This window comes from Argopecten irradians, chromosome 3, assembly GCF_041381155.1.
Source record: "Argopecten irradians isolate NY chromosome 3, Ai_NY, whole genome shotgun sequence".
NCBI classification, from domain to species: Eukaryota; Metazoa; Mollusca; class Bivalvia; order Pectinida; family Pectinidae; genus Argopecten; species Argopecten irradians.
Genome location: NC_091136.1, coordinates 22950521 through 22964341, shown reverse-complemented (window position 1 = coordinate 22964341; position 13821 = coordinate 22950521). Strand labels below are relative to the sequence as shown.

At 32.9% G+C, this 13821-nt stretch overlaps 1 pseudogene; it reads left to right on the top strand.

Annotated features, from left to right (window-relative positions):
* Positions 1 to 13821, top strand: part of LOC138317904 (sodium-coupled monocarboxylate transporter 1-like) — a 52620-nt pseudogene that overhangs the window by 27941 nt on the left and 10858 nt on the right.

Below are 13821 nucleotides of genomic sequence, written 5' to 3'. Positions count from 1 at the left end.
ACGAAGGGCATGACATATAGTCAACCAGCGAAGACTCATGGCCAGCTACAACTCCTTCCACCCACCCCTCCCCCTTTTCTGTTATTGCTAAGGATATCGAGATATAACCTGTCAATATTGAATATTAATGACAATAAATTATCTAATATATTGGGATTTTATCGGGGTTTTTTTGTTGGAAAAAGTAAATACTTGAAGGGATTAACATTGTACCTTTTAAGCGATGGAGATAAAACCTTAACTTACACGGAAAAAATATAATTATTCCATTGTGCCTGGATACAAGTATGTTCATGCATGTATGTACTACAAAGTCGAATACATTTAGATTTTAAAATAACATCAAACGGTAAAGGTAGGAAATGGAGCTTTCTGTCTAAGTCTAATTCTCACTCTTTATCTAATTCCTTAATTTTTTCCCTTTCTCTTTCTTTTTTTTTCTTTCTTCCTTCTTTTCCTTCCTTCCCCTCTTTCTTTTTCCCTTCTTTTTCCTTTTTTTTCTCTCTCCTATTTTAGGGGGGGGGGGCGTGCGCCGGGTCCGCCCCCCCCCCTTGGATCAGCGCCTGATGATTATATGAATATATTACGAAGTATTGCAACTGAAATAATGCAAAAAATACATAGTCCAAAGGGATCACCTTGTATACGTAATAGTTGTGGACATCTAGGAATCTTGTTTACTTGAATACGTTTCTCTTTGAATATAAAGTTACTAGGCCTATCTTCATAATAAAAATTTATTGCGCAGTTCAATATACGTGATTTTCTTTCTTTTAAGAAAAAAATTTAGATAGTATGTCATACTATTCTAAATCTCTCTTTTAAGCAATCATCTACAGAGTGATACAGTACGTTTATTGGTCATATAAACTATCATCATACATGTTACATCATAAGATGGTTTCACCAACTCTGCTTAATACAATGGTGTCTTCCCACTCAGCCAACATATCCTATTTTAACATTAGGAGGAGGAACAATAGAGAACAATAGGGGCTAATTACAGGTAAGTTATAGTCTGTTTTAGAAAATGACTTACCTGTATTTACCTGTGCTACACTTGTACCATAAGGACACAGTAGGTACTTTAGTACTCTACTTTTATTCTGATATTATTTTTTCTAAAATAAAAATCACATTTTCCATGTAAAGATCTATTATTTTATTCAAAACTTACAGATAGTTAATTTTCCACATCTTGATGACAATGTAACAATCATTTTGTAAATCTATATATATTTGCTTTCTGAGCATTTAGATATAAAATTATAGTTAAATTAACAAATGTAACTTTTTTCCCTTTAATTAGATGATAGAAACTGTTTTATAATACTGCTGTAATATAGTTACATTTCATTAGCCTATTCTTATATATAGGTTTTCATATAAATGCAGATGCTGAGAAATTGTATGTAAAATACTAGTAAAACAATGATTATCTTATATAGACTTATATATTTAAGCCAATTTCCAAAATATGAAATAATGCCAAATGGTTTACAAAGCGGTGAACATATATATACCACATTTTACATGTACATGTATATATATATATAAGTGTCTAGATTACACATGGGAAACAACTAAGTAGATAGTTTGATAACACAACATTAAAACTATAATTTTCTGAATCGTTTTCGTTTGATCATCTATATCATCATAGATAAACCTCTTAAGACTTAGATGCCATACTACCATTGAAACTATTAACGTTTATTTTTCCTGAGTTGAATGATATCCCTTTGGTATAGATACTTCTAGTCATGAGATGTTCAACAAATCTCTGTTAAGCCTGGTATTTCCATGATTATCTAATTTATCCCTCAGTCGGTGTAGATTCCTTAAATCTACTGTATGTTAAAAGATTGTTACACCCATTATTTACTTTAATGAATTCTCAAAATTTGAAACAAATATAAAAAAATTAAGTCAACTTCCTCCAAAATAACTGAAAATTGAGACAAAGCAGCATATATATAGTCGGAGTGACGTTGGGATACACATGTATAGCTATCCGAAAACTGATGAGCTAAAAAGTGTAAATTTGTTTGTAAATATACATTGTAAATGTGATATGCAATGTATCAGAAAACTGACAACAGGTTTCATTACTTGAATACATCAAAACCAAAAATCTTTCCTAAATAGGAAAACAAAAGAAAGCATATGTGTTCAAATATATTTGGGATTAATTAAGATACTAAAATTTAAAAAAAAAAATGTAAATTACCGATTAATTAAATAAACCAGAAAAAAAAACTTTTACATTTGGTACACACCATTTTTTTTAATTTATAATTTCATAAGAAATATATTTTCATTGGATACAGCTAAATTCTGCTTCCCTTTTTACCTTTACACCTGGAATTAATCGACATAGTTGATACAGACTATAGCCAACTTTTACACAGGTAAACTCAGGTAAAGTTTATATAGCAAAAATAACATGTTGGCTGAGTGGGAATGAACCGTGTTTATGTAGGGCACCCTTTGAAGTTTAGTTATAGTCTATTTCAAAATCTAACACCAACACAGGTAACTTTTCAACAAGGTAATTTTATACCATACCTATGATAAGATACATACTACAGTTTTGTTAATTAAGTTCAAGCACTCACTAATATATTTTATATTATATATTATATAATTATTACTTTTTTTAAATCATCATATGAAAAGACACTATACAATAGGCCTATTTATTAGAGTGTCACACATATTTTACAAATAAGATATTTCAATTGGTATATATTTTACAGTAATTAAAATAGCATGGCACTCAAGTAATTGAATAGTTTTTAAAATAATCATATAATAATAAGACATTATACAAGTGTCGCATATATTTTAAAACAGTAAGTACTTTACCATTAGAGCATGCTCTTATGCAGTTCCTGCCAATTTCAACAATGTGCAGCAGTTATGATGCTGATCATGATCCAGCATATGTCATCAAGTCAATGGTTCCATTCTGGTATCCCAAATAATGTATGTAGAGATATAAAGTTCTTGGTAAATTTCTATCTAGTTTATCTTTCAATGTTCGTAATAAGTTCTGTCTTGATGAAGCTTTTTCACAAATATTAAAGATGTGATCCGACAATGATACTTTTTTTGTTAAATGTTAAACCTAAGTGTCTATAAAATTGATGTTGTGATATTTGGTGGTTATTAAAAGTGAGTGGTGGGTGAAGATCTGTATGTTTTCTTGTAAGTGTTAAGGATCTTGTTTTATTTGGATTAAAAAGAAATAGCCATTGATTGATCAGCCCATGAAGAAACTGGTGATTGATCATCATTCAAGAACTCTGCATGTGTTACTCTCAGTAAAAATTCATCATCATTATCAATACAGAAATGTATCATCAGCAAATATTTTTATATAAGATATCACATTATCCGTTTAGTCATTTATAAACAATAGAAAAAGAAAAGACCAAGTACTGAACCTTGCGGTACTCCAGCATTTATCGGTTTTTCATTGGATTAATTGATATTCGTTTATTGTTACGCGTTTTCTGTCAGATTAGTAGGATTCAAACCAATCATATAGGTTAACATTAATTCCATATTTTTTCAACTTATACAATAAGCCTAAATGCCATACTCAAAAGCCTTACTTATTTCACAGAAAACAGATGAAAATAGTGATTGATTTATAAGATAAACACACTAAGTGTTTAAAAGGGTCATTTTATGATATTTCAGATCATATCTGACATTATTTGTTTCTCAGAAGAAATCTCTGAATTAAAGAGGAAGATTCTCATCCTTGAAAACAGAAAAATAATACAGTCAAGTATAGATTAAGATTAAGTCAAAAAGTCTACAAATACACGTCAAGTTGATAATTTAACGTTCAATTCAAATACCATGGCAAGTCTGATTTTTTTTTCTGAAGAATGCCATGCACTGTTTAATACACCATTCTGCAGCAGCATGATAATTACTGATTTGCTATTCATCTACAAATTAAGTGTATTTACCTGAAATTTACCTGTAATCTTGCACTGAGAACAATTCTGAGATAGACTATAACTCCCTATCTACACACCTTAACCCCTATGAAAACACCCTATTCTACCCACAGTTGGTGTTCGGGGAAGACCCCATTGGTTTGACGTCACAAATAGCGTAAAACAAGGCTGTAATATTTCGCCGACAATTTTTACGATTTATATAAACGACCTAGATGCCGAAATAGCCTTCAATGTCTCTATTTTATTTTACGCAAATGGTATTGCACGATACTTCACTATAAGCTATGACAACTAGTGCGTATCTAACTTTCATTTTATTTGTGGTTATCTGCTAATCGACATTACCGACAAATACAAATATCTTGGATTATGATTTACCGAATTTCTGAATATAGAAATGCCCGCACGAGAACTAACAAAATCTACCGTCGTGCCAATGTTTTAAATATTTTATTCATAAATACCGTTTCGTCCAGTTGTTAAAAAAACGTTCCTTTACTTTCTCGGTTCCGGTACAAATGCATCCAATGCCGTCACAAGAGATGATCTAGGATGGAGATTTTGTAATGTGGAACAAAAAATAGAGGTGTGTAGGCTGTGGCTGACGACTCCAAAAAATCATCAGTGGTCAAAAGGGAAATGGAGAAGCTGGGAATGTCGGGTAGACAAATAACTTACCTAATGATCGTTGTTCGACTTCTATGTACAGTGCCTTCTTAAAGCCTGGTATATATTTATCCAGGAAGATACAGCCGACTGATATCGACGACTATGGAATGACATTGGCCAAATAAATGTAAATAACCATATAACGTACAGTATCGTTCATTTAAGAATGAACCATAAACAAATCTTAGCAAAATTTCGTTGTGGTAACCTATGCTAAAAGTCGAAACATTTAATTACAGGATCATTTGTGTACTCTATATATGCTTCAACACGAGCCTCACTATTTATATATTTGTAAAACGAGTTAATATATAATAGCTATAGTTTTATCCGCTGTGCACGAACCGTCTCTGTTTCCACTGTGGTGGAATGGGATGCAAGGCATTTATACATTATATTGTATGATGCGTTAGACACGTTCTCGGTTTTACGATGGCCGCTGATTAAGTAGTTGTCCATTGTACATTTATAACTTGATAAAGAGTGCATGTCCTTTACACATACCAGTCTCGATATTTGATCCTTTGTTTTGTTAGATGGAATTTAAACAAAACGTGCTGTCACGCTACTGATCTTGTAACTATCTATGTAAGAATCTATGTAACTTTGTCATCTTTCAAACAAAAATGAGATGAGTCATCATTGACACTTAACCTGACAAATAATAGATAGTTAATGTGACATTGGCAAGTCTTATATAGTGTTACTGCACATTTTTTTTTCTTAAAGATGCATATGTCTGGAATTTCAAGCAACACATCAACATGCCGTGTCAGATTTTGACCCGAAGTGGAATCCAATATACATTTCTTTTTCTTCGTCACAAATATCAAACGATGTTTTAAAATTCATATTCTAATAATTTCTTTTGTGAATAAATTTATAGTTTAGAAAATCAACTAAAAATCTATGCCCATCTTGATCTCACATGTGCTTGTTTTGTACCGATGAAGTTAAAGTTAGAAATTGTACCGTGCCGCGATTTCCGTCGAAGTCATTATCTAATTTGTAGAGGCGATAGAAAACTTATTTCGGCATGTTATGAATTACATATTTGAGTATTTTGACCAATGGACTTCTTGGTTTTCTTGGTATGTATAGTAAATAGATATTTTTTTTTTAATTTTGTAATAGGATTAAGTTTACTGTGTAGTACACAATATACTTATTACATGTACTTAATCTACGAGAAAATTATTGTTTGAAGAGTGGATTTCTTTCAATATAAGTGGTCACACATAAAATTGACAATATCAACTACAAAAACTGTGAAACACAAGTATCAATTCTTGCTACTTGTTGCATATTTCGAGACACAATTTCGAATCTACGCTCCGGCGGTTACGCCGTCTGACACACGACGTCAACAATTTAAAATACTCAGAATTAAGTTAGCATGATTTTTCAACTCACTGAAAGAGAACAAAGACGTTGCCAAATGAATTTTTGTTTAGACAAAAGTTGTCGGTTATTTTCTGTTGTTTTACAACATGTAAACAGTATCCCGATAGCTCAAGAAATAAGGGAGATATTGCTATTTTATCAACACCGACATAAAAATGCGTAGAAATGCGTAGTTGGGAGTTAGGCCGTCCATTCTGCGATGTCATGCTACCGGATCCCGGTAAACATACTTATTTCTCCGTACCCCACTTCTGACACAGGGATCTGAGCATTAGTTACAGATTATATAATCATGGACCCACCAGAGTGCCGTAAGACCATTTTCAGACGTTTAAGAGGTCTAAATCAAAACACGGTGTTAAAATCATCCTATACATGATACCTTATACGAGTAGAAAGGGCACTTTGGTGGGTCCATGATTACGTAATCTGTGACTAATTCGCAGATCCCTGTACTTCTGACATCGGTATTCGAGCAACTATTTCGTCTGGAAGCTTTAAATAACCGAGTATCAAATTGACGTGTACCAATCTAAAGGTGTTAGTATTTGCAGAGATTTATATTTAAATCTCTGGTATTTGGTAATATACAGTGGCGTAGGAAGATGAAACGTCATGGGGGGCAAAGGTCCTCAATATTTTGTAACCCCCCCTCTCCCGCCACACCTACAGGAGGAGATTAATTCAACTCCCAACCATATAATATATGCTTTATGTACATTTTTCATATATCACTAAATTTAATTCTTTAAAGACAGTGGGGGTCGCTAAAAAGATATTAACGAATACGCAAATTGGCCAAATTAGCGTGTGAGCGTCGAAGGCGCGAGATTTTGGTGTTTTTATTGGGGTCTGAGGGTGACCTCCGGGATGAGTTTTATGTATTTTGATGAATTTGCGAGCGCCCGAAGGCGCGATAATTTGGTGTTAGGGGGGTCCCGGGGTCTCCCCGGGAAAAAAATACGATTTAGAATGGCTGAGATGAGTTTTACGATTTAGTTTAATGATTATAAAGCGTTCTTAACGTAGTAATTTTTCGATTTAAAGCTACCTGCATTTAGAAATGATAATTGTGTCGTCATAACATTATGCAACCCTACTCGATCTGAATATACAGGCTTCACACCATCGGCACATTGTTGTGTAACATAAAAAATGAATTAATTGTCTCGCTAAGACATATAAACAAATTGATCTTTTAAGAGACATTTTTTTTAAATAGTACATAGAATCCCTTGATGGAAATTTTTAGTCTAGTTTGTGTGTATTGAATTTTTACTATTCAAGGTTTGACATTATGTGCTTGAACGTTTTAGGAAATGCGCCGCGCAGCGGAAAATTTTCTAGAATGAAGTACGAAAAATGTGCAGGAGGACCCTTTTTTCTTTCAATTAAGCATTTTTAGAAAATTTCAATCGGCGAAAATGGGGGGGGGGGGGGGGTGCAAAAAGACATGTTTGCTCCCCCGTCCTGGGGAACGGGGGGGGGCAGTTGCCCTCCCTGCCCCCCCCCCCGCTTCCTACGCCCCTGATATATTTATAGCTCTCTATTTCTTTAGCAAGGGCTTTAATTGCTTGACCGTTTATAAAGTTCTATTTTCTTTGAACATAAATTATGTAATTATGTGTCACGATCATACTAATTTGACATTCACTTTTGTGTAATCAGAAAAGATGTCTCAAAACAAAATTCTCACCATTATTGTCAAATTTTAATGGCGACAGTATTTATATACGGGACACCTTCGTGCGAATATTACGCAACTGTTTTTTTTAATCGAGAATATATAAGTGATACGTCATCTACGTCCTTGTTTTAACATAGTGTTCGGAGATGGCTTTATGCTGGCATTTTAAGAAAGTTTCCGTTTTTATTTCAGTAATATATCAAATCAGTCTTCATTTAAAAATCGCATGGTAGTTATTTCAAGTAGCGCTGCAAATCTAACAAATAGTTTTTAAACTATAAAATACGTTTTTAGCTGTATTCGCATTCACTGAAAGTTACATATCACACTTGCTCTGGTTTCACAAAGCATATATTGTATCGGTTATTCACGGTACTTTAATTATATATCTACCTTGCATTTGGCACATACATTGTATACTTTATTATAGTTTTAATTAAAATTGATCTGTAATCGTAAATATTAAGGTAAATTTTGTATTGAATACAAAACAAAAACAAAAAACGAACTACCATATTTCACACCCACAATCATATATACATTTTTCATACATCATTACAAATAATCCTTGTACACATCTGCAGTTAGAGGGCACAGGCGTTGGTAACGCGGAGAAAATTCTACACATAGCTATATACGTAATGATATCATTCAGATATATATATGATATAAATTGACTAGATGAAAATAAAAAGAAGTAATTATTCTTAAACAGATTGACAATTAAAATATTTCTGACAAAATGAATTTTGACTCGAGTTTAAATGCTATACATGTAGTTATCTGCAGCTATTGCGTGATTACAATAGATCAAATTTCGATAGGTATACCACCAAAAAATAAAATACATGTATATGAATCAAAATTTATTTCACAGCTTATGATTGAATATTTATGTCTACAATATTAATGAAAAAACTATTAAGTCTCTGGTTTAAATATCGCCAAACACAAGGACGTACATTCTTGTAGATGACTTTTAGTATGCAAATTGGACTTATTATTTTTTTTTAAGTGAGGGGATCATTCTGAAGATTACGTAACGTAACCACCCACCCTAGAACGAATATACGTACCCGACCTAGTAACCTTTCGGCCGGGTACGAAATGGTGCCTATGTGTCGTAGTGAAGCACTACCTCAGAAATCACTCGGGCATAATTTTCTGTACTTTTTTTGTAGGTTTCTAATTATTTCAAACATACACATGCATTTAGATATTATTTTTGTGTCCAAAACAAACATAACGATCACTCTTAATATCTACTTTACCACTCATAATACATCAAATCATACTTTGTAGACATGACGTATAATTTTCATTCGAAAAGAGCATCATATTTATTGTGAAAAATGTCTCGCTGTATATTATACGGTTATTGCCGAGTAGGTAAGTGATATAAAACAAGTACAATAAAATGCATACAGACGTTTAATTTATGGTTTCCACAATCATGTCTTTGCTCCATTAGCAGCAATGGGCACCAACTGTAGTTCTAAAGACGACACCTTTTATCTAAACTGTCTAAAAGACTATTCTATTAATAGAAAAAAAACGGTTAACAAAAATAAAACACAGTCGGATTAGAAAATTGACGAAACAACCATCCCCGATCGCTAAAAATAGGTTTTCGAAAATCACAGGTAGGTGTGTCGGCGCTGTATGCAAGTATTGATAGTGATGAGCTGCGCTGCGCGCTGCCTCGCAGAGGGTCGATTACGTCACGCACCAAATATGTCTCGTAGCCGTTATCTTAGGTGTCCGGTAACTAATGACTCCGAGTGACTGCATCTTGGTCTTGAAAGGAGAACACACTTCATTTTAGCGTGAACAATTGCAAAGTCAAAAATCGTGACACAAATTCTTTGATAGTTTTGATATGTATATTCACAATATCAGAAACATATATACATAGAGATTGGAAACTCCTTCTTTGTCTATGTTGACAGGCAGAGGGACCTCCGGTTTGTAGGCTTTTTGCCTTGGCTAACTACTTTTAAGTGTATTCTTTTAAACATGATATTTTTGCATCAACACAAAGTTTAAACATTATATCATAGTTTTATGTGATCAGTTTTCCCGATTGATGTTATTTAATATGATTTTTGATAGCACAAAAATAAGCAATTTTACCTGGTTTTTCGAAAATCAGGCATTCAAAACCGGAAGTGCGTTTTGTTTTATTAATAAATCAGTTAAAATATTATTTTTTCTATAAAAAATCGTACTCAAACCATTTTAAAATTCCTGAACTTTTACACCATATCAGAGTTATCCTTTTATATTCAACTATTTAAAAGTTTATCTAAAAAAACTATGCACATACAGAGGTACATCTGCCGATCATAAAATTGGAGGAGTTGCCAATCTCTATGTATATATTATGTATATATGTTTCTGACAATATTATATAGAATTGTGGTAGATTTTGCAATGTTCGTGTTGAATATGCAGTACTTGTTCCATAATATGCTTAACTTGGACAAATAATGTTGTTAAATCATTCATTCAAGAACTGTACATAATTTCGTTAATCAAAACAAATTACGTACGCTATCAGAAACATATCTACATATATATATCATATCTCTAACGTAATAATCAATCAGCTTGAAATGCATAATATGTTGAAAAAGTTATCCACCAAAAAATTACCGAGTAATCAACTCTTTGTACGGTGAAGTTAAACTATGACCGAATCGATTTTTAATCGATATACGAGTAGATACTCCGATATAGATATATAATTAGCCATGCCTTTGGTTTGATGGTTATGTAATACCTGGACCAGGATGTTGTTTACCTGTACACAACACCATTCATCGAACTCACCTGTAATTACCTGGCCGCGGGCAATTTGCTATTCGGTGGACGTAACCGCCTAGCTCATTATCTCTGAACCGTAGTCGACACTACCCGTAAATCACGACCAAAACCAACCGATAGCGCTAAAAGCTAGGCGATTCGTTGGGTGGGACTTAATTTTTCATTCACCCAAAGCAATATCCTGACGTATCTTACAATATACCTGTGAGTTGCAGTGACGTGGACTGTCAATCAATCACGGTAGGTATTTCCCTATGCTAAGAGGTATGACCCCCGTTGTCTTAGTCACACTACGATCTACTAGCGAAACCATGCACTGGTAATTGACATTACAGGATATGGTTGTCACAATTTATATTTCCCTAAGTGATACAACTAACTAGAGTATGCAGAGTCATTTCATTATATGTATCGTCTTGTGTTGAAATAAATATTTCCAAGGAAGCGTATGAACATATGCTGAAATAAGTTTAAGATTTTTACGTTAAGCAGAGAGTCACTTGTTGGACATAGAAATAGATATGGTCACAATCCCTGGATATGAATTAAAAATAAATAAATAAATGTTCTCCTTTTATTCACTAAAACACGTAACATGGATAAGAAGATTTCAAATATATCGGCAGATTTAGTTAATTGAAAGATATCGCTCATCGCTGTCTCTCTGGATCTCATTCGGACAAAAAACACAAAAAAATGCATGGCATTATGCACATCTCAAGAAAAATTGTCTGGGTAACGATACCGATGTCGAAGTACCTCGCTCATGTTGACTCGCGACGTACACGAGACTTTAAATTATATTTTGAAATGTTCTGTTTAATTTCCTGACAATGATGTCGAAACTACATAAAAGTCGGCCACAGTACCGAGATACCGCCCTAAAAATTGCTCAATTTGTACCTGTATATCGACTCATGTGACTGCTGATTTGGGGTAATAACCTATATTATATATACACAATTAGGATGATGATATGATTATATGAATATATTACGAAGTATTGCAACTGAACTAATGCAAAAAATACATAGTCCAAAGGGATCACCTTGTATACGTAATAGTTGTGGACATCTAGGAATCTTGTTTACTTGAATACGTTTCTCTTTGAATATAAAGTTACTAGGCCTATCTTCATAATAAAAATTTATTGCGCAGTTCAATATACGTGATTTTCTTTCTTTTAAGAAATTTTTTTAGATAGTATCTCATACTATTCTAAATCTCTCTTTTAAGCAATCATCTACAGAGTGATACAGTACGTTTATTGGTCATATAAACTATCATCATACATGTATGTACATGTACATACATCATAAGATGGTTTCATATTATAAATATTATACCATAATTATTTTTATCTTAAGGAGTAACAGTTAAGAGAGAAGAAAGAGATAGATAAAGACAGAGGAAGAGGAGTGGATACAACATCAATAGATCACATGTTATTTACAATCATTGCGACATGTTTTATATACAGTATACTAAAGTAATTGAAAGAAACTTTGTGCCATCCAGTGCAGCCAACACTTAATACACTATCATAATCCAAAACTTTCTAAGCCAACACTTAATACACTATCATAATCCAAAACTTTCAAAATGTTCGTCACATCCCGTGCTATAGGTGGCTTTCTCCAAACAACTTAAATACATTGTAGATATGCACTTGTAATAAAAATAATAATATTATCTGTGTCTTTCACATTTGCTAAACGGTAAATAAGTATTTTATATGATGTTATAATCTGCTGTGCAGGCGACGCATCCACTTCTGTGTAATTACAAATGTATTGTATTGCACTTCACATGTAAATATACGAATATACAATAAGTGAAGCCAAGTTGAGATGTACAATTTTATTCCATATTATTACATGGCTATTAGTAATTGTAAAGTGATATTTGCAGGTACATATGAATGTTTCCATCTAAACTTACATAAGGCATAAAAACCAAGAACTTTATAGTGCATAAAGTTATCTTTCCAGTATTTTTCATGTGCAGTTAGGCTCTGACGTAGTAATGCTTTAATGAAAATTCGGGAGTTCACAAGGTCACGCCATCATGGGAATTTACAGAAGATAGATGAATAATAGAATTACATTGTAAGGAAAATATTTAAATGGAACGAGGTGTTGTATTTATCTGTGCATATATAGTTTATGGATGGGACTATTCGATTTATTGTTACTGCTTAGTCGATAGAAAACTTATGGGCATTCCCAGCCAAATATTCGATTTATTCGGGAGTACAAGTTTTATTTTTATCTTTTATTCTATATGTAATTTTATAACAGTAATCACCAATTACGTGTAAATATGATTATTGGTTGTCATATGTGGCATATTTGACATGTATTGCTGAGTAACATACATTGAGGGTTCTAGCCATTGGATATGTTAGCGTGCGCCTTTTCATGTGCTATAACACACAATTTATGTTACCCCAATACAATAGGTGAAAGTTGGTTGGATATTTGATAACCAAGAATTTTCTTTCTTAAACGGGAGGTCACTAAGTTCACTAAGGCAGGCATATCTTCTGTGTTTTTCTGTATGACTATAAATCTTTTTCTTGAACAGGGCAGCAGTCTCATGGGAACACGTTACTCTGTGGTTGAAATCGCTACACGGGGTGGAAGACTTGAATTCGGAAAGTACTTATTGTTTTATTTCCTTTTAACAATTTACCTAAAGGAATGCAGTCATTCATGAAGAAAAGTGAAGTGATTTACGAGAGAAGGAAGTGACAATTATATATTTGTTAATTAGTTACACCATGATCAACTTTATTGAAATTGGGATAGATCAATCTCATTATCTAATACATATATATCATCAAAAGTTATATTATATACCTTAATTTCACTTGCTACAGAAGAAATCCTTGGACATATTAAAGGGACAATTCACTCAGGCTAATTCTTTTACATAACCACGAAGCAAAATATGGCATTAATGTCTTGTTCTACATTTCTTATGAAACATATAACAAAAACTATTGACGAAATCCAAGTCATTGTTTAGTATTTTAATTGATACCGTTGTAATTACAAATTGTTGATCAATACGATTAAGCAGGTACAATATGTACGATGTACACATATCCGAGTCAAAGTCACGCACGTTAAATAAATGAACTACATAACCACTGTGGAGCTGATAAAATGAATTTTTAGGCAATACAATTCACCTAATAAGGTAAACGCACTACTGTATGAGCGATTTGAGCATTTCTAGACAAAAGTAGGA